At 36.3% G+C, this 27,253-nt stretch overlaps 1 protein-coding gene across 1 annotated transcript in view; it reads right to left on the bottom strand.

Moving 5' to 3' along the window:
• LOC307184113 (uncharacterized protein) overlaps nt 1-27,253 on the bottom strand; it is an 838,058-nt gene that overhangs the window by 750,403 nt on the left and 60,402 nt on the right. Inside the window, exon 2 of the mRNA XM_079917377.1 lies at nt 25,648-25,721. The gene's annotated coding sequence lies outside the window, so the exon portion shown is untranslated. The remainder of the gene's footprint in view (nt 1-25,647; nt 25,722-27,253) is intronic.

Here is a 27,253-nt window from a genome sequence, read left to right as displayed (position 1 = left end):
TGTCTTGTATTGGAAACACTGAGCAAAATGAGCAAGCTGAAAAAATAATTTTGAGAAAACTCACAGTCCAGGATCTCTCTCTCATTAAAAAGAACATTTGTCTTTATTTTGTCACAGTGTGTGGGAATTTTTTATGTCTATTTACAATGTTTTACACAGATTAAAAAAGAGTCCAAGATAGGGTATTAGAAATATAGAATCTGGCCCTAGTTTTACCTCTAGTTTATTACATGACTGTAAGGATACTTAATCTCTCAAATCTTGGTTTTTGCATTATTAAGTGTCTAAAATGCCTATTTCACAAAGCTTGATAAAACATTTGAGCACCTACCACTGATCTTGGCATGCAATATATGTAAACAGTTAAAATAGTCTTTAAGAACTTTTTTCCCTCCTTATTAGCCTGTTATAAACCAATGTTAAGTTAGTATTTATTCACAAATTTACTGGTTTATTATTCCCCACTTGCTCACATATGATATTACCCCCTACAACACCTTTTCTAGCTATTTCTGACAATTTTCCTGGGCATCCTGCTGGCAGCACTATAAATACATGGATCTGAGCTCCAGTGAGCCCTCAATAATCAGGCATATTTTCCACATCTCTCTGGGTCAGGGTGCTCTCCTGTACCCCATGACATTTTTTCCAAACTCCACTCCCCCAGACCATTGACTCAGCCACTTCCCATCTCACTTTCAGCAGATGACATTTGGCCTACTTTGCAGAATAAATAGAAGCCAATAATACTTTTTTTTCTTGTACTGTTCTTTCTTCCTTCTCCTGACTTAGAATGCAGTATTGTCTAATCACTCTACCTGTGCTCTAGAGCATAGTTTCTCAAACTATCTTTAAAAAATAAGATTTTTCTTATTGCCAATCCATCAAGGGCTTATATATTTTTAAATATTCAACAAAAAAGCAATAATTAGAAAAATAAAATAAAACATAGGTATAAAATGCAAGCCAAAATTTGTACTAGGTTCAACTAACAAAATTATTTTGTCAAATTACTATGAAAGTTTCTAAACGTTTATCCTCAATTTCTTACATCTGCATCAAAAGTCAGTAAAAGACAGTTGAACCAGGACCAGTTTTTAGACCTGAGTTGAGTAACACTTATGAGTGTATGGAGTCTCCCATCTTTTCAGGGATGTTGAGATATCATTGATTATCCTCTTTCCTGCATCATTTTCCTCCTCTATTGGCTTCTTCTCATTAGCATTTAAGCATGCTCATGTTTCTGCCTTAGAACTACCATTGCGTATCTCAGCTCTACTTTTCAGCAAAACAGTTTTGAAGAGCAATCTGCTGGGTAACCAGCAGGCTGCCCTCTCCTCCATCTTCCTCCGCAGCTCACTGCTGTCCAGCTTCCATCTCAATCACGTCACTAGAACTACTTTTGCCAAGCTCACAAATATCCAGGGATGATTTTACCACCCCCATGGGACACTTGGCAACGTCTGAAGATATTTCAGTTGTCACAACTGAGGGATGCTACTGGCATCTAGTGGGTAGAGGCCAAGGATGCTGCTAAACATTTTACAATACACAAGACAACAACTCTCAAAACAAAGTATTATCCAGCTCAAAATGTGTGGAGGGACATTTCAATTCTTGTGTATCTCATTTCTTCCAGGATCTGACACTGTCAGATAATCTTGAATTCCAGATTCAAATGCTTGAGCAGAACATAGAATTCATTGAGTTCAGCTCACACACCTGGGATCTAGATAACAAGCAGCTTGGAGGAAAAAAATATCTGCTCCCCTATTTCCTTTCCATCTTAGGATTTTCTTCTAATTGGTGTTCAGATGGTGGGTAAACAAAAATGATGAAGTTTTACTGTAATGTCCCAAGCCAAATAACACATTTCCTCAATTCTTCTATACCAAGCACACTGAAATATTCTAAAATCATGACGTTGTCCATGCCAAACCTAAGCCTTTTCCTTTGATTCTTTCTCTCCTTCATCCCTAACATCCAATTGGCAAGCCATGCTTATTTTTATTAAAAAAATTTTTTTAAAGGTTATACTCCATTTATAGTTATTATAAAATATTGGCTATCTTCCCCATGTTGTACAATATATCCTTGTGGCTTATTCATTTTATATATATATTTATTTATTTATTTAACATCTTTATTGGAGTATAATTGCTTTACAATGGTGTACTAGTTTCTGCTTTCTCATATCCATTCTTTTCTTTTTATCCCTATCCCTAACATCAATGTCAACAGGAAAGTGAAGAAGCAGGCCTTAAAAATGGGCAGAAACCACTCAGAATCTGGAGTGAATGCCCAAAGAAGCAGGAGATGGTTTAGAATTCATCCTAACACTGATGGTGGCGTGACAGTCATGGCTTCCAGTATCTCAAGGACGTGGTACTGAGTTGTCCGGACTCAATGAGACTCTTCCTGTGACATGAGTTGCCACTGATCATCATTTTGCAATTGTACTATTATAAAAGATGCCTGCATCCTGGTTTCTTTCCCCAGGGGTAACTACTTTTACCCCTCCACCAGCATGTATGTAAAGGTAACATTACACTATACCTTTCCAGTCAGAGTTTTATTTTCTTAAACTCTCCACACTCCCTTTTACTAGTAATTTTTTCTTATATAAGATGTTCTCTTTATCTGGAATACTCTCCCTTTTCCCAGGCAAAATCATATTCAACCTCCATCCATCTGACAATATAACTTCAACATGCCATCCTTGAACTCCTAAATCTAGATTATTTCCCCTTTTATGTTCTCACAGAACACACTCTACTTCTCTATAATACAATTTAATATGTATATTGTATGTACATATTTATTCATGTTTATTCCTTCCCCCCTTTCCTCTGGAGAGATAAATCTCTGACAGTAGAAATTCAATATGTCACATTCCTTGCTTTATCTCCTGTCCCTAGTTTACTGTCTGGTACATGAGAAGCGCTAGGTAACTACTTTACATGATACTAATGCCTGAGTGGTATTCTATTCTAACACTGCTACTTATTTGCCGACAGAATTTATCTTCTCTTGTACCTTGCCACGGTCTTCGTGATTACCGTGGACTACCCAAGAACAGCACTACTCTTCCCAGGGAATACTTTCCCCACGCTTACCCAGTGCAGAAGTATGATGGTAAGGGGTGACAAGATTATGCTACATTCTTTCCATTCCTCACTGAATAGAGCCACACTTCCTTTCAGAGAAGTGCAGAAAATACATCTCTCCCTGGCACAGTCAGAACAAGTACCTGAGTCCAGGTTGGGACTATATGCTCTTCCTTCCACTTCTAGTCTGTCCCCCACCCCTACCTTTTATTTGCTTCAAACAATATCTTCAGAAAATATTCTCCTGATAGGCCTGTCCCATATTCTTCATATAAATTTTTTCTGTAAATTAGACACCAGTCCTTAGCTTAGGCTGAACCAGGACCGCTGATAGACTATATTAAATTTCATTCTTGCTCATATTTTTTGATTGTTATAAATGGAAAGAATAAGAAATATGCCCTCAATTGAATAAAAATTAAAATGTGAGCAGATACAAGCAAAAACATTTTTATATTGGATGTATACTAAATTTCCATTTCCATTTACCAGAATCACTTTCACTGGTAAACGGACCCTGAGCAAAGAATATGGATCCTTGACTGAAACACAAAAATGTAACAGAGATCTTACATTTTACAAATAGTCTATAAAAATTAATAAAAATAAATGGCAATGCTTTCAGTACTGTATACCTAACTAATAAAAAGTATATATATATTTGATAATCCAAAGCATTACACTCATGACATCCACTCCAGAATGTTTCACAATTCTATATTCTTACATGAGAAGTAAAAAACCAAGCTGGGAGCCAAAAACTGTAATCATTATCTATGACGTAACATCAGTATTTACTTATTATACTGATAACTTTGATTTTTCTAACATAACATTTTATTGACTTCTAGGTTTTCAAGAAGTTAAATAATATTTTTTAACTGCTTATCCCATTCACAACTGGTAGAGGGATACTATTTCCATAAATGATGTAAATTATCTGTATATATCTTTACCCATAGTGGCATATCAAATTATGAGAGACTAGTAAATTATTTGTCAAGGAAAATACAATAACTGTGTTGAAGAAAGACTCCTGAATGTTCATAGTGTAAGCAAATTTATTCCCATACTGTAGCAATCTCTGGCATCTAGTCTATCTGCTTACATGTGTTTCAGGATTGCTATTCATTACCTACTTCTATGCCTCTGTGTCTAAATTTCACATCGGTTTAATTGTCCCAGGATATATTAAACTATTGTATTCATAGTTTTGGCTCATCTATACAAAATCTGGGAAATTTTGAGTCAGAAACAGATATTCAGTGACTATTTCTCCTTTTCACTCTTTGGTTTCTCAAATTCTTTTCAGCTGAGCTTCCCTAATTCCACGTTCTCCCAACAGCAGAAGGGCATGTTTCTGACATGTTTCAGTGAAGAGAGAGACTAGCACACTGATTTATTAAAAATAATTTTTTGTTTATAAACCAAAGCCAGGCCAGCAGTGCTTTTCTTTTCTTTTTTCTTCATTTCTCTCTTTCTCAATCCCCCTACCTCTCCCTCACCTTCTCTCTCACTTTTTAGTGTGTGGGGAATTTGTTTTCCAATTACATCACAAATACATGTTTACTAACTATATTCATTCTTTCATACACCTGTAGTCAAATCAAACGCTATTGTTTATTTCTGATATGCTGGCCTTTTGTTTTCCTACTACATAAATGATCACCTATGGCCCTTTGGATTGTACCTCCAAAACTACAGATAGCTGAATGTATTCTCCTAGTTAGCAGATATCTGTAAGAAATCTATCAGACAGAACAAACCATATTTTGTAAACTAAATTATCACATTGGGAGTTGCTTCCTTTTTTATTCAAATTTCTCTCTATCTAGTATTTACCAATATGTTCTTATATTTGTTTTGAAGTTTCAACTTCAATTTAACAATGCAAGATACAAATTATGAAAGGTTTATATAGCTGAAGTGTTTTACCTGTTACATAATTAGCATCTTTATCCCTTAATCCATTCCCACAAATAATTGCTTGCCCTGGTACATATGAATTTATAAGAATTCAAAGTTACTTTGTATTATTCCCCTAGTATCTCAATATTTGCATTTTTACTAACATGGATCTTCTTTTCTCTTGCTTGTTTTTTATTGAGGATTTGACATGGCTTTCCATTTTTTGTCATATTGGTAAAATTTGCATGTATTTATCTTAAGCTATCATCACCTCCTAGGCTCAGGACAAATACCTAAGCACCATCATTGATTCTTCTTTCTCTCTCACTCCCCTCCTTAACCCATCAAAACAAACTGTCTACTCAAACTTCAAGATACACCCCAAGTCTCACACTAACTTCTGCCCCAATCCTATTCACTATCTTATCGTCTGGATTACAACAGTAGTCTCTCTGTTTTTATTCTTACTCTCACGCATCTATTCTAAACTCAGCAGCCAGAAAAATCTTTATAAAACTTCATTCTTAAAACTTTCCTATTGATTCTCACAACACTTAGAATATAATGGAAACTCTTTACCAGGAGCAGGAGGCCCTACCTAACACGGCTCTTAGCTGCCACTCTGCCCTCATCTCCAGCAATATCCTTCTTGCATACTCTGCTTCAAACACACTAGCCCTCTTGCTTTTCCACAAACATGCCAAGCTCCTGCCTGCCTCAGAGGCTTTTCTATATTGTTCCCTCTGTCTGGAACACCCCATCCCCAGTTCCTCATATGGTCTATTTCCTTGCATTATTCAGACAACCCTGACCATATGTAAGTTATACTTATTTACTTACTTCACATCATTCTCCCATCCCCATCCCCTTACCTTGTTTTAGTCCCCTTGTAGTCTTTGTTATTTCTGAAAACATACTGCTTGTTTACTTTCCCCTTATTTATTGTCTATCTTTCTTTTAGAATGTAAGCATTTTTAGTGTAAGGATTTTTTCTGTTCTTTTCTGTGTCCCTTGCACCCAAAACAGCACCTGATACATGGCAGATAATGAATGTGTGCTAAATAAATTGGCATAAATGCCATCTGAGATAGACGTTATTCTCATTTTTACAGCCTAGTTAGTGGCAGAGCAAGGATTAGAGGGAGCATGAGCCCTTGGACTGTTAAGACAGTTGTTACTTTGGTCCCTTCCAGTCATCTCACAAACATTCTCAAATGTTTTCGTAATTATGAGGAGTTTATTCCCATCAGTGATATTAAAAAGGAAAGGACTTAATCCTAACCCCTATGGCAGCCCATTAGATAGCACACATGATAAACACAGTCTTCTTAGTCTCACTATTGTACTGAACATTTTTCATGTTCTTCTCATTGAAGAACAACAGAATGTTTTCTGGACTTAACTCATTAATCTTCACAAGACCTAGGCAATGTTAGTAAAATTAATTATCCTTGTTTTACACCCAAAGAACTGAGACCCACCAAGATTATTAGGTATGTTCAAGGCCATATACTGTAAATTTGGGACAAGAACTCACAGAGATCTGTTCCTCTTTTATTCTAGCAGTTCCCACATCTTTATTAGAGAAGCTTTCAGCCTATATATTAGCATCTAATTTAAACTAACAGTGATTTTTTTCATTTCTAAAGAAAGAGTTTACATCATTATTAAAAACCAAAATGTTAGCTTAGTTCATACTATTATTTTGATTAGTAACTTAAAAGAGGAATGGACTGGGAGCTGATATTTTCTAAAATCTCTTCCATTTCTATGCTTTCAGACATACTCTGAATCATGAAGCTAGTCGAATGTTTTCTTAAATTTTCTTAATATAATTTCAATAAAATAACAAAAATATTGATGTGAATTGTTAAGAAAACTCAGTGATATTAGTGAGTACAGTATGGAGTTTGTAATCATACAGTCCTAGGTCGATATTCCACTTCTATCAAGTTTTGGTTTCATATCTATGGGTTAGCATTTTAAATCTCCTAATCTCAGTTTCTTCATCTGGTAAATATGCGCAATGATAGTACCTACCAGATAATTCTTTTGAGTATTAATGGCATAATGTATTTTCAGGACCCGGCACTTAGTAAGCTCTCAGTAATAAGTCATACTTACTATTATATTTTTACTATATCACTATTAATATTATTATAAAAAAGGAGCTGTGATTATTTGATATAGATGGAATAGAAATTTACATTTTAGATATCTGCAAAAAAATTTTTGAAAGGCAAACATGTAGTGTAAATATGTGTAAAGAAAGTGTTCCGCTTCCTGATGGGCAAGGTGTTTTCCATTACTTTATACTAAGTGTTGGCATCCATTTGCTTTCAATCACGTGCTTTGTATAAAATTGTATCTCTTTACAGCCAGGTAGGACATAACTACTAGTAATGATATTCACTACTTACTCCAAGTAACCACAGTTATGTCAAGGTATTAAATCCATTTTTATTTATATTAATTTTTTTCCAATTTTAAATGCATTTTTTCCAGCTATTTTGAACTTCTAAGGGTTTGCACTTTGGGTGTCAAGCTTGATCTTAGAGATCGTGGCTGCTGGATGGAAACCAACTCAAGTCAGATTTGGGATAAGGATCTGGGGAAATCTCAGACACCCCAACAGTAAGAGGTTGTGTGAAATTTCACAGGAACTGAAGCGCTGTTAGGCAGCTGCTTTCACATCGCATGGAATCTCATGCCTGCTCCTGTGTGAATGTTTGTGGATTTCATTCACCTTTGTTAATCCAGGTTCTTCAGCAAAGTGTTCGAGTTTTGCTTCCCCATCTCTATACTTTTTAAGTGGCTTTGCGTTGCTAGGTCATCTGATCTGGCCTGATCTCACCATGATCTTTCAGTCCTAGTACCTAACACCATGCAATTGATTCATACTTGGAGGTTACTTTCAAATTTCTTGGAGACATAATCTGATTGAACCAGAAATTCTGTTATTCTCCCCTGATGTGATTATCCATGTCTAGGACATGGTATCATCTCTAAAATGAGTGGTATAAGCAGGGAGGAAATGACAGCATCTCCACTAATGGTTTGTAAAATAATGACTGCAAAAATGACTTTGCTTACATATTTCTTATAGGACCATTGTTTACTTCTTTCAAAAATGTCTGGCTTTTCCCATTTTCTGCAGTTGTGAAAAAGATCATGTGCTAGCTTAAGATCAAGATGAAACCCATGTTTTCTATGCACCAGTATCCTATAAATATATACTGGCCATTTCTACCAAATTTCACATGCCACATCCTGCGTGGACCATGCAGAAACAGGGATTTTAAAAATGCTGTTAATAACCCAGGTTATTCAGTAGGAACTGGATAAAATATAAATAAATGATTAGTAAGTCAGATAGTTTTTAAAGGAATGGGTCACTATTATTGTTTCATAACTGAAAAAGCCATAGGCTGCTCAAATGATTGACGAAAGTCAATTGCCTCAAAATGAAAATGGAAAATGTATAGCTGTAGTGGGCTGAACTGTGCCCACCCAAAAGATATATCCAAGTCTCTACCCTGGTACCTGTAAATGTGACTTATTAGGAAACAAGGTTTTTACAGATATCATTAGGGATCTCAAGATAAAATTATGCAAAATTTAGGGTGGGCCCTAAATCCAATGACTAGTGTCCTTATAAGAGAAAGATGAGGGGGATCTGAAACAGTGAGACACACAGAGGAGAGGGTCATTATGAGGTTGGAGGCAGAGATTAGAGTTACATAGCCTCAAGCCAAGGAAAGCCAGGAGCTACCGGAAGCTGGTTAAAAGCAAAGAATTCCCTGCTAGAGCCTTCAGAGGAGCATGGCCATGCTGGCACCTTGATTTCGAACTTCTTGCTTCCAGAAATGTGATAGAATACATTTTTGTTGTTTTAGCCACCAAATGTGTGGTAATTTGTTGTGGCAGCCACAGGAAACTAATATGATGGTCCTTTGATCCATAATTATAATTATCTCCCATTGTGCTCACAAAATAATAAGTGAGATATATATATACTTAATTATAATTTATATAAAGTATTATATAACTTTAATTATATATATTATACAAAGCTACATATATAATGTTATATAAAGCTACATATACATACAATGATGACTTAATAGAAATAAGTAATAATCAAATGATTCCCCAACTGTGTGGACTATTGATATTATGTACATCAGTATTCCTCAAATCCATTGTGTAGTTACTCAAAGAGCATCTTAAAAATAGCCATTTCGGGGCCTCAGTCCAGAACCATTAAATAAGGTTTCTAGGACATGAGTTTAGGAATAGGTATTTTTAATCTCTATGGGTAAATACTGAAAACTATGCCTGAAGTACCATGACAAAGTTCTAAAAAGTTGTCTCCCTCTCTCTCTCTCCATATGTGTGTGTGTGTGTGTGTATGTATATGTGTGTGTGTGTGTGTATATATATATATATATATATATATATATATATATATATATATATATAATTTCCTAAAGAATGCACATTATTTTCCAGGATCAAAAGATGACCTGTAATGGACGTACCTCATAACATTAAGTTTTCAGAGAGAACACTGAGAGAATAGGGTGTATTTAAAGAATTTAGTAATTTATATAAAAAATGTAAATGCTTATTTCATGCATTTCTGAAGGAAGAGCAGAGAAGCTTCTAACTCTTATTAAATAATTGACTTGCAGTTGTAAGTCAGATCTACTTTCCAAAGAAAATTATCTTTTGTGTTACATCTGACAGATTAAATACTACCCAAAGTCCCTACTTCTATTCATATTTTAATGAGAAGTATCATCCTCCAAGTAAATTCTCTTATATTCATCCTTTCGAATATCTTTAGCCAAGCAGAATACAGACAAGTTTAAAGAATCTGAGTAATTTAAAAGTAAGAGAAAAGGGATACATAAAATTCTAAATCTTGTATAGTGAAAAGTAATTCTTTCAGATCTTAAAAAGAAGAAAAAGAAAGAAAAAATCTCCCAAGTGCAAAAATAGAAAAATCATTAATTTTTGTTGAAGATGGACACTAACTGTAAGAATAAAGGGAGAGAAAAAAAACAGAATATAATAAAGAAAATTCACTGACCAATAAGTAAAGTCTGTGGATCTCCTGTCCATAGACAAATAATTGTATATCAGATATAGAGAGTTTGGATATAAACTATGAGATAATTCTATGAAAATGCATGAAGTTTTCAAATTTTGATTCTAGAGCTAAAATGCATACTCTAATGGATGTGCATTAAAGTAGAATTAGCAACATTCCTCAGGAACTTAACATAACCTGAATTATCTTTCTTCTTCCTTATTACACCCATATGCTCATGTGACACCCGAAACAACCATCAAAATAAAGTGGCTCAGATCCTCAGTCTACAAAGTAGACTACATTGATAATCAGAAGAATAAAATTGTTTTGAGCTGTATACTACTTAAACAAGCCTAAATAAAGTTTGCATCATGCCTACTATGTACAAGACATCAGAAAACTTATTATCAAACACTTTTGCTTTTTAATAATTGTATCCTACCTCAATTTATGTTAACTTCCGTCATCCTCTCAGTTTTTCATGTCTTCTACTACTTCCCATTTTCACCAGGCTCAGCTTAACTTGTTTAACATTCAAGATCAGATATCCTTATTCTTGAAACTCTAAACATATATTTCAAATTTAATAAAACATAATCATTTAGGTAAATAAAATTAAACAGGATGAAATCAAGAGCAGCTTCTCTGCCTCTCCTTCATCTTGAGATATATTTTTGAAAGACTGATGCTTTCAGGTTCTCGTTCAATCTGGTGAGCTACAGATCTCAAGAACTATTAAATGATACGGAAAACCAGTGAGGAAAGTTGGTGGCACTGATAAATCAAGGTGGAATTAATGACAACTGCTCAAGTCAAAAATATATTTGCTAGGTACCATTAGGACCCAGTGCCAATTCTGTCTGTTAATATCACTATCACAATCTGAGCTTTCTGCTGATAGCATATATACATTTTATGTCTAAGTAATGAGAATTCTGCAACTGGATAATTCCAAGCATTATTTTATTGGATGATATTTCAGGAAAAAAAAGAAAAACCTCATTGATTTTTTTAAAACAAATGCCTCCACCTCACTGCCTTTAACTGATGCCAAAGGTTAGATTAACTAGTTATCAATAATTGCAGTAAGGGGCTTCCTTGGTGGCGCAGTGGTTGAGAGTCCGCCTGCCGATGCAGGGGACATGGGTTCGTGCCCCGGTCCGGGAGGATCCCACATGACGCGGAGCACCTGGGCCTGTGAGCCATGGCCGCTGGGCCTGCACATCCGGAGCCTGTGCTCTGCAACGGGAGAGGCCACAACAGTGAGAGGCCCACATACCGCAAAAAAATAATAATAATAATAATTGCAGTAAAAATTACACAGCCTTATAATTTGCATAAAGAATATTGATGAAATGTCTTGAACAAATTTACTTTTTCACCTCTGAAGAACCCATCATCCATCTCCTCTATAAGAGTGATGACCTTAAACAACCAAAACATGACCCAAGGAAGAATAAGTTTTGAAGACACCAGATCTTGTCTCCTTCAGAAATTCACTAGCGAAAACAAACACTGGAAAACGTACTAAAGGTAAATGACAGATCTCATAGGCACTAAACAATAGGATAGTCCTTTATTCATCTAATGAAAAAGTGTGAGTCCCATAGTTGGAAAACTTAATTTCATGTAATAATTTCACTATAGGTTTTCAAAGGAACATACAGGAAATGTTGATTTGGGGAAATTCACATGTAGAAAACAAATTTTGTGAATGGTCTTTGACAACTCTTCACTTTTTACAGAACTAATATGTCAGTCAGAAATAAAAACAGGAAATCTCAAATCCTACCATTTAAATAAGTTAAATATTAATTTAATAAATTAAATATTAATAAAAATTTAATTAAAACTTTTTATTTTTTCTAATTTTTCTCCCAACTCCTGTGTATTTACATTCACTTATACATAGTTGTAACATAATTCTTTGTAAGAGTGTTTATAATTGATTACATAGCTTTTAAAATTCAATTAAGTTGTATCATTATTTACATAGCCATTTTTCAATGCTTGGACATTTACTCTTACGATAACTTTTTTGACAAGTTTGACTTTTTAGTTTTCTAAAATGCCTTACCCAATAATTTTATGTCCCAGAGAAAAACAATACTAATTTTAATGTTTTCCTATGAAAATCAAGATTAATAGAGAAAATTCTTTATTTGAATATGTGTAACCTAGACATTGCTTCATGATATACTTTTTTAAAAGTTTTAAATTATCTTCCGTACTAAATTACATGTTTTTCTCCTTCCAACAGCAGAGACTGTCAGCACTCGACTATGGTTAAACAAGACAGTCTTTTATTTTACGTGAACCAGACTATTTCAAACACTGAAGGCATTTATGCCTAAACAATACATATTTGGTAAAATCACATTAGGATTTAAGTCTTTACATGCAGTATAAAGGTCACAGTATGGATCCTTTATTTCAGCATGGTTTTTTTCTCTGCCTGTGTTTCTTTCATTTTCTCATTTAATAAACATGTGCTGAGTTTCTAACATGCATCAAGCACTAGGCAAAAGCCATTCTTGTGTGTTTGAGTGGATCATTCATTGTCTTCTTCTTTCTTCTATGTGTGGTTAAATATGAGTTTACTTCTAACTTATTTTAGAATCGCTCAGTCTCTGACTTTCTATGCTTTTCTATCCACCCATTTGTCTTTTTTCCTTCTCCTTTCTTCATCTGCTATTCATTGTTATTTACTCACTCTTTTAATTCAAAGATGTGTTTAGTCTTTGTATTTACTGAATACTTTTGTAGTTTCCTTTCTGTAGGGATACCCTCCCCTTTTTTTTTTTTTTTTCCGGTACACGGGCCTCTCACTGTTATGGCCTCTCCAGTTGCTGAGCACAGGCTCCGGAGGCGCAGGCTCAGTGGCCATGGCTCACGGGCCTAGCTGCTCCACGGCATGTGGGATCTTCCAGACCAGGGCACGAACCCACGTCGCCTGCATCGGCAGGCGGACTCTCAGCCACTGCACCACCAGGGAAGCCCTCTCCTTTTTTATACATATGCTAATATTTAGTATAAGGAAGAAAACAGATAACAGTAATTTTCATGAAAGTAAAAACAAACTGAAAGTTGATACATGACTGTTGTCCAAATAAATAAGCATAATCTGAAGTGTAAAACACTATTACCAAATTACTTATATATGGGCTTCCCTGGTGGCGCAGTGGTTGAGAGTCTGCCTGCCGATGCAGGGGACGTGGGTTCGTGCCCCGGTCTGGGAAGATCTCACGTGCCGCAGAGCGGCTGGGCCCGTGAGCTATGGCCGCTGAGTGTCCGGAGCCTGTGCTCCGCAACGGGAGAGGTCACAACAGTGAGAGGCCAGCGTACCGCAAAAAAAAAAAAAAAAAAGTTACTTATATGCTTATAAGTATAATAAAGTAAAATGTTACTTATAATAAACTAAAATTTTAAATTGATAATTAGTATATTGAATATTAATTTATTGACAATTAATGACCTTTTTATCAAGCACTATATTGTTCAAACTCAAGTAAACAGAATTTCTTTGTAAGTTCACAGTGATCCCTACACCCTGCATACATATAGCGCTAAATTCAGGCTAAATCAGAACATCACCACTGAGGCTAGTCTTTGTGAGTTTCAAATCCTCAAGCCCTGAAAAACTCAGGGCACAAAGTTAATGCCATAAACATAGGTTGGGAAAAATGAAAGAAGCCCAGGTCATCTATCCCCTAGAAAAGACAGTATTTAACAGGTTAGAGGAAAGCAGGGGAATTAAGGGAGGGGATGAATGACAGAGATTGGTAGGAAAAAAAAAAAAAGCTGATTAGAAATGACCACATGGCCAGGAGAGAGTACCCCACCTCCCCTCAACCTTGCACCATCAGTTGTCTTTTCAAGAATTTCAGCACAGCTGAAATAGCACCGACATCTCAGATGCCTCTGAGTGTACACTTTCTGCAATTAGGGGCAAAGAGCCATTCTGGCTTGTTTATGGGTGCTGTGTGGTGAGGACTTCCCAGTTTGCTGATCAGTGTCTGCTATATCTGCCCTGAGTCTTTTCTCAGCCCCATTTGAATTATGCTGGACTAGCCTTCTTTGTGGCCCAGGACACTCATAATCCTCTTAACTAGAGGGTAGGGCCCTAGATACAAAGGAGTGCAGAAGGGCTATGTGCCCTAGTGGAACAGAGTGAACCAGGTTTCCCCAGAGCCAGGGCAGAGATGGAACAGAGGCACTGTTATTATTAGTACAGAAGTGTAAGTGATGTAAGAAAGGAAAGAAAAAGTGCTCTTTTTGACTTTTAGGGGACTTTATTCTGATCCTCTGAATTTCTCCTTTATCTTATCTCTTTCTATTTCACAATTCTCCACATGCTTAGCTAGACGCACACTGGCAGAGTGGTCAAAATCAATGTTACTTTTTCTCCTCCCAATATTTCAAAGTCTCAAAACAATGATAATATGAAAAATACCACAAATTACAATGTTAGGTTCCTCAGGGCTAGATTTCTGACATATATGTCAATCAAGTGATGAGGGTTTGAATTCAGCACAATACTAATTTGCAGGAGTGCTAGGATGATGGTATTTTGTACCAATTAACATATTTCAAGAAAGAACTCAAGTACTCACTAAATAATTACTAACTCATATTCACATCCTCCCTGATGAAAAGATGAAGTGATTTCAAGATTAGGCCACTGACTGTTTTATTTTGTTTGGGAAAGGGAAGAAGAGCTTTACTTTCTGAGGTCTAATGCAGAACACCTGTTTACCACAACTGAGTGAAAACTACTGTCAGTAAGAATTTTCTAATTTTTTTCATGAACTAAAATTTATATCAGTGAATCAAAGAATACACATCTTACATTTAATATTAACATTGTGCAAATCTTGAACAGTTTGAGTCTTTATATAAAGAAATGTATATATAGGAAGTGTAATACATTTTATTCCATAATTTTATTCAATAATACAACAATGATGTAATAATAGAGATTACTACATTTCTCCACCCAAATGCTCAGAGACTGCTCTCTGTCTCTCACAAACGTATACACAGCCATTCATCCATTTAAAAAAATTCATCTTATTATGTGCCAAGAACTAGTTGAGGTACTGGGGATACTGTGAACAAGTGAAACAAAATTCCTACTGCTATGGCTCTTCTATATTTTTAAATAAATAACTGCTCATGAAGGTTTGTATATGACTATATTAAACAAGCAACAATCTTTGAGAATGGTAGTAAAGGGAGATATTTCTGTTTAAATCAATAATATAACAATTATACTTGTGCTTTTATTTAATGACATACATAACCATGATTCTGATGGAATTTAAGAATACATAGGTGGGTTGGGTAAGGGGGTGGGAAGAGGTGGGCAGCGCGCTGTGCGTAGGGTCTGTGAGGCCGCCAGGGTGGAGCCAATGGAGCCAGTTTGGGGTCACTCATTCTGGGGAAGGCAGATGCCATGTCACTGAAGACATCCAAGCAGCTTCACAGACAGGTCCACAAGGGACCAGTGACAACCTCTACCTGAATGACAGATACATTTGAGAACCGCAACTAACTTCTTAAAACCCTTCCTACTCCCAGAAAAGGTGTCAGAAAAGGATGCTCATAATGACGGATGTGAGCAAGAATACAGAATTGTGAACTGAAATATCTGGGAACAGATATTGGCCTTCCTCATTCTGAGCTGCTGAGCAGTCTCTCCCTGTCCACTGCTGCTCAACTCCTTTCACCATCTAACTCCTGTTCACCATTCAGCTGTGTGGCTGACAGGGTCTGGGTGCTCTGGCCGGGTGTCAGGCCTGATGCCTGAGGTGGGAGAGCTGAGTTCAGGACATTCGTCAAAGACCTCCTGGCCCCACGTAATATCACTCTGCGAGAGCTCTCCCAGAGATCTGTCTCTCAACTCTAAGACCCAGCTCCACTCAAGGGCCAGCAAGTTACAGTGCTGGACACCCCATATTGAACAACTAGCAAGACAGAAACATAAACCCACCCATTAGCACAGAGACTGCCTAAAATCATACTAAGTTCACAGACACCCCAAAACCCACCACCAGATGTGGTCTTGCCCACCAGAAAGACAAGATCCATCCTCATTCACCAGAACACAGGCACCAGTCCCTTCCACCAGGAAGCCTACACAAGCCACTGAACCAACCTTACCCACTGGGGGCAGACACCAAAAACAATGGGAACTATGAACCAGCAGCCAGCAAAAAGGAAAACACAAACAAAGTAAGTTAAGCAACATGAGGACAGAGAAATATGCAGCAGATGAAGGAGCAAGGTAAAAACCCACCAGACTAAACTAATGAAGAGGAAATAGGCAGTCTAACTGAAAAAGAATTCAGAGTAATAATAGTAAAGATAATCCACAATCTTGGAAATAGATAGAGAAAATACAAGAAACATTGAACAAGGACCTAGAAGAACTAAAGAGCAAACAAGCAATGATGAACAACACAATAAATGAAATTAAAAATTCTCTAGAAGGAATCAATAGCAGAATAACTCAGGCAGAAGAACAGATAAGTGACCTGGAAGATAAAATAGTGGAAATAACTACTGCAGAGCAGAAGAAAGAAAAACAAATGAAAAGAATTGAGGACAGGGCTTCCCTGCTGGCGCAGTGGTTGAGAGTCTGCCAGCCTATGCAGGGGATGCGGGTTAGTGCCCCGGTCCAGGAAGATCCCAAAGGCTGTGAAGCGGCTGGGCCCGTGAGCCATGGCCGCTCAGCCTGCGCGTCCAGAGCCTGCGCTCCACAACGGGAGAGGCCACAACAGTGAGAGGCCCACGTACCGCAAAAAAAAAAAAAAAAAAAAAAAAGAACTGAGGACAGTCTCAGAGACCTCTGGGACAACATTAAACACACCAACATTCAAATTACAAGGGTCCCAGAAGAAGAGAAAAGGAAAGGGACTGAGAAAATATTTGAAGAGATTATAGTTGAAAACTTCCCTAATTTGGGAAAGGAAATAGTCAATCAAGTACAGAAAGTGCAGAGAGTCCCACACAGGATAAATCCAAGGAGAAACACACCAAGACATAATAATAATGAAGCTATCAAAAATTAAATACAAAGAAGAACTATTACAAGCAACAAGGGAAAAGCAACAAATAATATACAACGGAATCCCCATAAGGTTAACAGCTGATCTTTCAGCAGAAATTCTGTAAGCCAGAAGGGAGTGGCAAGACATATTTAAAGTGATGAAAGGGAAACATGTACAACCAAGATTACTCTACCCAGCAAGGATCTCATTCAAATTTGATGGAGAAATTAAAAACTTTACAGACAAGCAAAAACTAAGAGAATTCAGCACCACGAACCAGCTTTATAACAAATACTAAAGGAACTCTTCTAGACAGGAAAAACAATAAAAGGAAAAGACCTACAATAACAAATCCAAAACAATTAAGAATATGGTAATAGGAACATACATATTGCCTTAAATGTAAATGGATTAAATGCTCCAACCAAAAGACACAGACTAGCTGAATGCATACAAAAACAAGACCCCTATAATGCTGTCTAAAACAGTCCTACTTCAGACCTAGGGACAAATACAGACTGAAAGTGAAAGGATGGAAAAAGATATTCCATGTCAATGGAAATCAAAAGAAAGCTAGAGTAGCAATTCTCATTTCAGATAAACTAGACTTTAAAATAAAGACTATTACAAGAGACAAAGAAGGACACTACATAATGATCAAGGGATCAATCCAAGAAGAAGATATAACAATTGTAAATATTTATGCACCCAACATAGGAGCACCTCATTACATAAGGCAGATGCTAACAGCCACAAAAGGGGAAATCAACAGCAAAACAATAATAGTAGGGGACTTTAACACCCCACTATCACCAATAGAGAGATCAACCAAAATGAAAATAAATAAGGAAACACAAATTTTAAATTACACATTGAACAAGGTGGATATTTATAGGACATTCCATCCAAAAACAACAGAATACACTTTCTTCTCAAGTGCTTATGGAACATTCTCCAGGATAGATGATATCTTGGGTCACAAATCAAGCCTTGATAACGTTAAGATAATTGAAATCATATCAAGTATCTTTTCCGACCATAACACTATGAGACTAGATATCAATTACAGAAAAAAACTGTAAAAAATACAAACACATGGAGGCTAAAAAATACACTACCAAATAACCAAGAGATCACTGAAGAAATCAAAGAGGAAATCAAAAAATACCTAGAAAAATCTGACAATGAAAACATGACATCCCAAAACCTATGGGATGCAGCAAGAGCAGTTCTAATAGGGAAGTTTATAGCAATACAATCCTACCTCAAGAAACAAGGAAGATCTCAAATAAACAATCTAACCTTATACCTAAGGCAAATACAGAAAGACGAAAAAGAAAACCCCAAAGTTAGCAGAAGGAAAGAAACAATAAAGATCAGATCAGAAATAAATGAAAAAGAAATGAAGGAAACGATAGCAAAGATCAATAAAACTAAAAGCTTGTTCTTTAAGAAGAGAAACAAAATTGATAAACCATTTGCCAGACTCATCAAGAAAAAAAGGGAGAAGACTCAAATCAACAGAAGTAGAAATGAAAAAGGAGAAGTAACAACTGACACTGCAGAAATAAAAAGGATCATGAGAGATTAAGACAAGCAACTATTTGCCAATAACATGGACAACCTGGAAGAAATGGAAAAATTCTTAGGAAAGCACAACCTTTGAGACTGAACCAGGAAGAAATAGAAAATATAAACAGATTAATTGCAAGCACTGAAATTGAAACTGTGATTAAAAATCTTTCAACAAACAAAAGCCCAGGACCAGATGGCTTCACAGGCGAATTCTATCAAGTATTTAGAGAAGAGCTAACACCTATCCTTCTCAAACTCTTCCAAAATATAGCAGAGTGAGGAACACTCCAAAACTCATTCTATGAGGCCACCATCACCTTGATACCAAAACCAGACAAAGATATCACCAAAAAAGAAAACTACAGGCCAATATCACTAATGATCATAGATGCAAAAATCCTCAACAAAATACTAGCAAACAGAATCCAACAGCAAATTAAAAGGATTATACACCATGATCAAGTGGAATTTATCTAGAAATGCAAGGATTCTTTAATATATGCAAATCAATCAATGTGATACACCATATTAACAAACTGAAGAATAAAAACTATATGATAACCTCAATAGATGCAGAAAAAGCTTTTGACAAAATTCAACACCCATTTTTGATAAAAACTCTCCAGAAAGTAGGCATAGAGGGAACTTACCCAACATAATAAAGGCCATATATGACAAACCCACAGCCAACCTTATTCTCAATATTGAAAAACTGAAACCATTTCCTCTAACATCAGGAACGAGACAAGGTTACCCATTGTCAGCACTATTATTCAACATAGTTTTGCAAGTTTTAGCCACAGCAATCAGATATGAAAAAGAAAAGGCATCCATATTGGAAAAGAAGTAAAACTGTCACTGATTGCAGATGACATGAGAGTATACATAGAGAATCCTAAAGATACTACCAGAAAACTACTAGAGCTAATCAATGAATCTGGTAAAGTAGCAGGATACAAAATTAATGCACAGAAATTTCTTGCATTCCTATACACTAATGATGAAAAATCTGAAAGAGAAATTAAGGAAGCACTCCCATTACCAACCACTGCAACAAAAAGAATAAAATACCAAGGAATAAACCTACCGAAGGAGACAAAAGACCTGTATGCAGAAAAGTATATGACACTGATAAAAGAAATTAAAGATGATACCAACAGCTGGAGAGATATACCATGTTCTTGGATCGGAAGAATCAACATTGTGAAAATGACTATAATACCCAAAGCAACCTACAGATTCAATGCAATCCCTATAAAACTACCAATGGCATTTTTCACAGAACTACAACAAAAAATTTCACAATATGTATGGAAAACCAAAAGACCCTGAATAACCAAAGCAATCTTGAGAAAGAAAAACAGATCTGGAAGAATCAGACTCCCAGACTTCAGACTATACTACAAAGCTACAGTATGGTACTGGCAAAAAAACAGAAATATAGATCAATGGATAGAAAGCCCAGATATAAACCCACGTACATATGGTCACCTTATCTTTGATAAAGGAGGTAAGAATATACAAGGGAGAAAAGACAGCCTCTTCAATAAGTGGTGCTGGGAAAACTGGACAGCTACATGTAAAAGAATGAAATTAGACCATGCCCTAACACCACAAACAAAAATAAACTCAAAATGGATTAAAGACCTAAATGTAAGGCCAGACACCATAAAACTCTTAGAAGAAAACATAGGCAGAACACTCTATGACATAAATCACAGCAAGATCCTTTTTGACCCACCTCCTACAGAAATAGAAATAAGAACAAAAATAAACAAATGGGATCTAATGAAACTTCAATGCTTCTGCACAGCAAAGGAAATCATAAACAAGACGAAAATACAATCCTCAGAATGGGAGAAAATATTTGCAAACGAAGCTACTGACAAAGGTTAATCTCCAAAATATTCAAGTAGCTAATGCAGCTCAATATCAAGAAAACAAACAACCCAGTCCAAAAATGCGCAGAAGACCTAAATAGACATTTCTTCAAAGAAGATATACAGGTTGCCAACAAACACATGAAAAGCTAGTCAACATCACTAATCATTAGAGAAATGCAAGTCAAAACTACAATGAGGTATCACCCTGCACCAGTCAGAATGGCTATCACCAAAAAATCTACAAACAATAAATGCTGGTGAGGGTGTGGAGAAAGGGAACCCTCTTGCACTGCTGGTGGGAATGTAAATTGATACAACCACTATGGAGAACAGTATGGAGGTTCCTTAAAAAACTAAAAATAGAATTACCATATGATCCAGCAATCCCACTACTGGGCATATACTCAGAGAAAACCATAATTCAAAAAGACACATGCACCCCAATGTTCATTACAGCACTGTTTACAATAGGCAGGTCATGGAAGCAACCTAAATGCCCACCAACAGACGAATGGATAAAGAAGATGTGGTACATATATACAATGGAATATTACTCAGCCATAAAAAAGAACGAAATTGAGTCATTTGTTGAGATGTGAATGGACCTAGAGACTGTCATACAGAGTGAAGTGAGTCAGAAAGAGAAAAACTAATATCGCATATTAACGCATGTATGTGGAACCTAGAAAAATGGTACAGATGAACCGGTTTGCAGGGCAGAAGTTGAGACACAGATGTAGAGAACAAACGTATGGACACCAAGGGGGGAAAACCACAGTGGGGTGGGGATGGTGATGTGCTGAATTGGGCGATTGGGATTGACATGTATACACTGATGTGTATAAAATTGATGACTAATAAGAACCTGTAGTATAGAAAACAAACAAACAAAAAATACTAAACTTTCTTTGGGCTACTTGTATGGAAATATGTTAATATAAATGTTTCAGACATTACATGAAATTTCTAAAAATCTTATATGTTCTGGTATAATGTTATAAGTCATAATTCTAGTTATTACTTTAAAATGTATATCTCAGAAATTAAAAAAATTTTTTTTTTAATTTTTTAAAAAGTCACGTCCCTTAATGTTCAGTGCAGCACTGTTTACAATAGCCAGGATATGTAAGCAACCTAAGTGTCCCTCGACAGATGAATGGATAAAGAAGATGTGGCACATATGGAATATGTGGAATATGGAATATTCCTCAGCCATAAAAAGAAATGAAATTGAGTTATTTGTAGTGAAGTGGATGAACCTAGAGTCTGTCATACAGAGTGAAGTAAGTCAAAAAGAGAAAAACAAATACCTTATGCTAACACATATATATGGAATCTAAAAAAAAAAACAAAAAGGTTCTTAAGATCCTAGGGGTGGGACAGACATAGAGAATGGACTTGAGGACACGGGGAGGGGGAAGGGTAAGCTGAGACGAAGTGAGAGAGTGGCATTGACATATATACACTACCAAATGTAAAACAGCTAGCTAGTGGGCAGCAGCGGCATAGCACTGGGATATCAGCTCTGTGCTTTGTGACCACCTAGAGGAGTGGGATAGGGAGGGTGGGAGGGAGATGAAAGAGGGAGGGGATATGGGGATATATGTATATTTATAGCTGATTCACTTTGTTATACACCAGCAACTAACACAACAATGTAAAGCAATTATACTCCAATAAAGATGTTAAGAAACAAAAATAATACATAGGTGGCAGCTTATTCAAAAGGCAGAGACGAACATTTCATTTGTATAGTAGTAATGCCTCATTTTTTCTCTTTTCATTTTGATGATTCATTATTTAAACTTCAAATTTTCCCTGACTCCATGTACCTGCATACTCTTCAATATTCACCATAATTTGCACATGTACACACACACACACACACACACACACACACACACACACACACACACACACCACACAACGGGTCACAGACTCCTGACTTTATTTCCCACCAGCTGTACTTTGTGTCCTGGACCCGCATCCTTCCTTTGATGTACCCTCCTCCATACAGTCATCAGAGGACTTTGGAAGCAACTACTCATTCTAAATTCTGGTGCTCTAGTTGCTGGCCTATTTAAAGCCATGGGTCACTGAGCTATAGATGGCTTCCATTAGCTAGCATTAGCACTATGAGGGTGGGGAGAGGTAAAACCTCTGGAGCCCCAGCTTTGTGATATTAAGGGCAAAGGATGAGAAAGAATAAGATGACAGAATAGGAAAGAGAAAAGAAATGAATAAGGACAGTTCAGTGAGCCTCAAGGCCTATCTAATCCATTCTAAGAACCAAAATGAATAAATGTAAGTTTATCTTCAGAGCTATTCATATACATGATTTTGAACACCAAGATAAGTGGTCTAAGCTTAAATCTGCTCCCACACAGGATCTAAAATTCCTTCAGTGGAGGGATCACAGGTACCAATGCCCATGGGGCCAGGCAGGAAATGTAAATAAGAGCACCAGGCTGGGATTAAGGCAAGAGCAAGAGGTGTTTATTGTGGAAAGTAGAGATTACATGACTCAGTAAAGGATGCAGCTACTTCTCAGGTCTTTCTGGTTGTTCCCTTTCAAATAGTGGGGGCCTAGAGTTGCCAAACTTTATTTTTCAAGAGGAGTACTGCAAGTGGACATAATCCAGTTTGGAAATGCACAACTTCTAGGTTTTTCCAGACAACAGCGGTGGCCAAAGAAGTCTGGGGTGATGCAGGTTAGCTTCTCATCTACAAACTCACTACCAGACTACAAGGAAAGCACCTTTTAGACCAAAATCTGCCACACACAGACTTTTTTTTAAGACATACACTGAGTGGCAAGCAAGGAAAGAAAAAGTTAATATAAAATGTTCTTTCTAGATGTCTCACTCTGGCCTTTTAGGTGCTCTGATCACAGCCTTATTAAAGGTTTACTCAAGGCAGGAACTGAAAGATTCCTGAGGTACTGTTCTGTACCCTCTTGCTGGTATGATGCAATCCTAAAAGCTCCTAAACCAATGGATATACAAGGATGGATTAGAGAACAACCTGGGGTGCTCAGGCATGCCCCATAATCATCTCTGCAGGATTTTAAAACATACATGAGCAGCCGGTGCATACATCCTGCTGAATACCTTTAGTTTCACTACTGAAAACTAGTTCTAACATTCATTCAAGATAAGTAAAAAGACCAGAATTTCACCATTAAAAATCCCTTTTTGAAAGAAAGCAAAATGAGGCTTAAAACAGCTGTCTCAGGTACTCGGCCCTTTCTACCAATTACTCGATTTGGCTGATCATCTCACCCACCAAGGACTAAAACTAGGCTAATATGCCAGATCTGTAGCACATACTGATTATTCTGAAGCATTTTCCATTACAGACATTTTACCAAGGAGGAATTTCATTTTTTTTTCTAAAATATCTCCATTTTAAAATATTGGCACCTAATTCAAATTATTTTTTAAAATATCATCTACCGAATAAAACATACATTTATTTGGCAAGCTGCTGTTTTGTGGTCCCTGCTTTTATAAGAGTTAAAATATCTTTTTTGTTTTTTTAGAGTTAAATAATTAGAAAATGGTAATAAGAGACTTAATAAACTAGAATGAATGGGTTTTAGTCTGAATATAAATGACTACCAGCCCCCTTCTGTGTGAGGAGATGTATTTAAAGAGTGAGAAGGGAATGGAGAGAAAGATATTCTAATATACAAAATGGAAAGAAGGGAGAGTAAAGAGGAGTTGAAGACCACAATGAGTAATTGGCAGCTGTTCCAATTCTGCAGCCAGATATCCCACTCATTCTCCTCTCTATGGGGCAAGGACTAACAGCTGGGCCTAGAGGGGTCTTCTTTGAGTAGTGTGCATCTTAGCATTTTAGCAGGAATAGGTCTCATTGTGTGCTCACTTCATGGCATATTTTGTGTCTTTAAGTACTCTTGATACTAAAATATGTTACTCTGTTTTCCAAAATCTAATTGCAGTGTTTTTTCAACCTTTTAAAAGGAGTCCCATATACGAATTATTGAATCATGATCTTTGGGAGCTGTGTCTAATCATACAAACTTTTAAATGCTCCACAGACAATTTGAATCATACTAAAGTTTGAAAATTACTACTCCATATATTAACTGGATTAAACAGTCAACATAAGGCACAGGTGGTTTAAAGCAGTGTCCCACCATGCAGGATTATGAGAGAAAGATCAACAGAGGAGACTGGAAAAAATGAAAGGGGTGGTAAGGAGACCATATATACAGGATCTCCTTCACGGGTCCAAATCCCCAACCCTGATCATTTGAGTGCCATTCTTGCATTCTTGCCATTCTTGCATTCTTGCCCATGTCCTTTATTTCACTATTTCTTTACCTTTTCTCTCTTAATCACCTCTTTCTTCCTCCCTTTGTACAATCAGCCTTATTTTCTCATGGCTTTGCTCACTCTAATTGACTTACTCCATTTTACCACTGCAATCATTCCTCAACTCACTCCTTCTCTAAGAACTTTTTAAAACAAATTGCCCATGTTTGTATTCTACAGCTTGACTGTGGTGGTGGCTACATAACTCTATATATCTGTCAAAACTCATGGAACTGCACACCTGAAAAAGATGAATTTTACTGTATATAAATTATACTTAAACCTGACTATAAAAATAAATTACATATTTTTAAAAATCCTATTTTCAGTTCCATTTTCTTCTCTCTGAATCTACAAACAAGAATAAGAAGAGGAGAAGCAGAAAATACTGGGTATAAATTTTGCAATGCTAATTGAAATAGTATGTTGTATTTGTGTTTTAATATACCTTTACCAAGTTGGATAGTTAAAAATAAATCCAGACATATAGCTTTTCTTTTACTCTGAAATGAGGACTATTGGCACAACCAATGGAGTGTAGCCAAAGGGGTCTAAATTAGGAAAGAAGTGGTTAAGACACCCTTTTACTATTTTACCGTTTGAGATTCAATTTTCTCTTGGATTGAAAGAAAAGAATAATCTTCCTCTCACTGCCAACTTATTTTTTTAGAGGAGAAAAATTACCCCTTTTAAGTAGAGATGAATTGGAGTCTTCCTTTGATAGTAGACAGTCTTCCCTTAGGGTCTCATCAGTGCAGCTATGAGATAGTGAAAGGATAACACAATTAGTAAAGTTTGATAAACATGCTTCCTCCTCAGAACTGTTTCATTAGGTGCTTTTATCACCAGAATTACGAGAGCCCTGGAACTACAGCAGAGTTTGGGGAAATGATTCATCAGGTTATGCAGCTCTTACAGGGCTCCAATCCCATAAATTGTCTTTAGTGCCCTATCTTGGCTGAGTTCTAATTACAATAGGTCATGTTAATGTGCTCAAGGTTTCTACGTCCATGCAGATTTGGAACTAAAGTACCTTCTAGAAATATTATTTCTAATCTCATTTGTGTCTATATACTCGTATGATTAATTGCTAATGAGATTTTGTAATACTGGAATTGTTTGTTTTGAACATTTGGGAGGTTTGTTTTTCATAGTACCATAATAAAACATTGCCACTTGCCATTTTTTTCCCTCAGTGTAAGTCAAAATTTTAAATCCTTTCTGTGCATTTATTTTTTTTCTATGCCCACATCTAATAGTATGCTCTTATTTCCAAGTTACAATGTTGACTGTCTCTGTTTTCCAATAGCATGGCATTCATAAGACAGAAGTGCCAATACTCCCACTGACTCTAAGTAAAGGTATTTCCCCTGTTTGATTTTTCTTCATAATTGATAACTTTACTAGTCTGTTTCATAGTTAAATTTCAGATGGTCTGTGCTCGCTTCGGCAGCACATATACTAAATTTCAGATGGTCTGGGCTGAGATAATGTAAACACAAGGAATGTGACTAGCTGACCAAATGATGGCCTTATAAAGTGAAAATTTTGATAGTTCCCAGTATGATGTGATTTCTGAATCCTGGGAAGACACTTCTTCCCCAAACTTGTTCCCTAATTATTAAATTCCTTTCCCCAGAAAACTCACTTCATGAAATTTCAAGTTGACCACCTGTCATCTCTTCCATTTTTCCTGCATTTCATGCTTCAAAATCTTTGAAAATTTTTTATTTCAATATTTTAGATATTTGTCCAAAAAGCCTTTAAAGTGCAAATATGCTCAGGGAGAAATATCAACCACTGACACCTTAATGAACTTAGTTTCATTAGACGACAGAGTGGAATAAGGAGGAGAGAAATAAAAGATTTTTTGCAGTTCAGAAAGTTGATTTTTATTTAGGATTTCAAGGCTCAGGACAGCCAGAAGTCCATTCATCTTTTACTCATTTGTAACACTGAATAAAATTTCTATCGCTTATTGAAAGGAAGTTTTCATAAGTAGACAACAGGTGAGACCTTCATAATCAAGAGGGGAAGACCTGCAGGTAAGAAGCCTGGAGTGAGAAAGTTGGGAAAATAAGTTAACAATTCAGAAAATTTTTAAGTGATGGAATAATATAATATGTGGCATAAATGTAAGAATTATTAAAATTGTGAATCCAATGGGATTTCTTTTCAAATACTTCAGGTACAAGTGTGGTATAAAATTTTCTATATTGTCCATAAAATCCAATAAATTGGCTTGGTTTGAAATATCATTTAACCACGTTTTTCTTGGGATTGAGGCTAA

The sequence above is a fragment of the Stenella coeruleoalba genome, assembly GCF_951394435.1.
Source record: "Stenella coeruleoalba genome assembly, chromosome: 3".
Lineage (NCBI taxonomy): Eukaryota > Metazoa > Chordata > Mammalia > Artiodactyla > Delphinidae > Stenella > Stenella coeruleoalba.
Note: the sequence above shows the minus strand (reverse complement) of the source record. Positions and strands in the feature narration are given on the sequence as shown.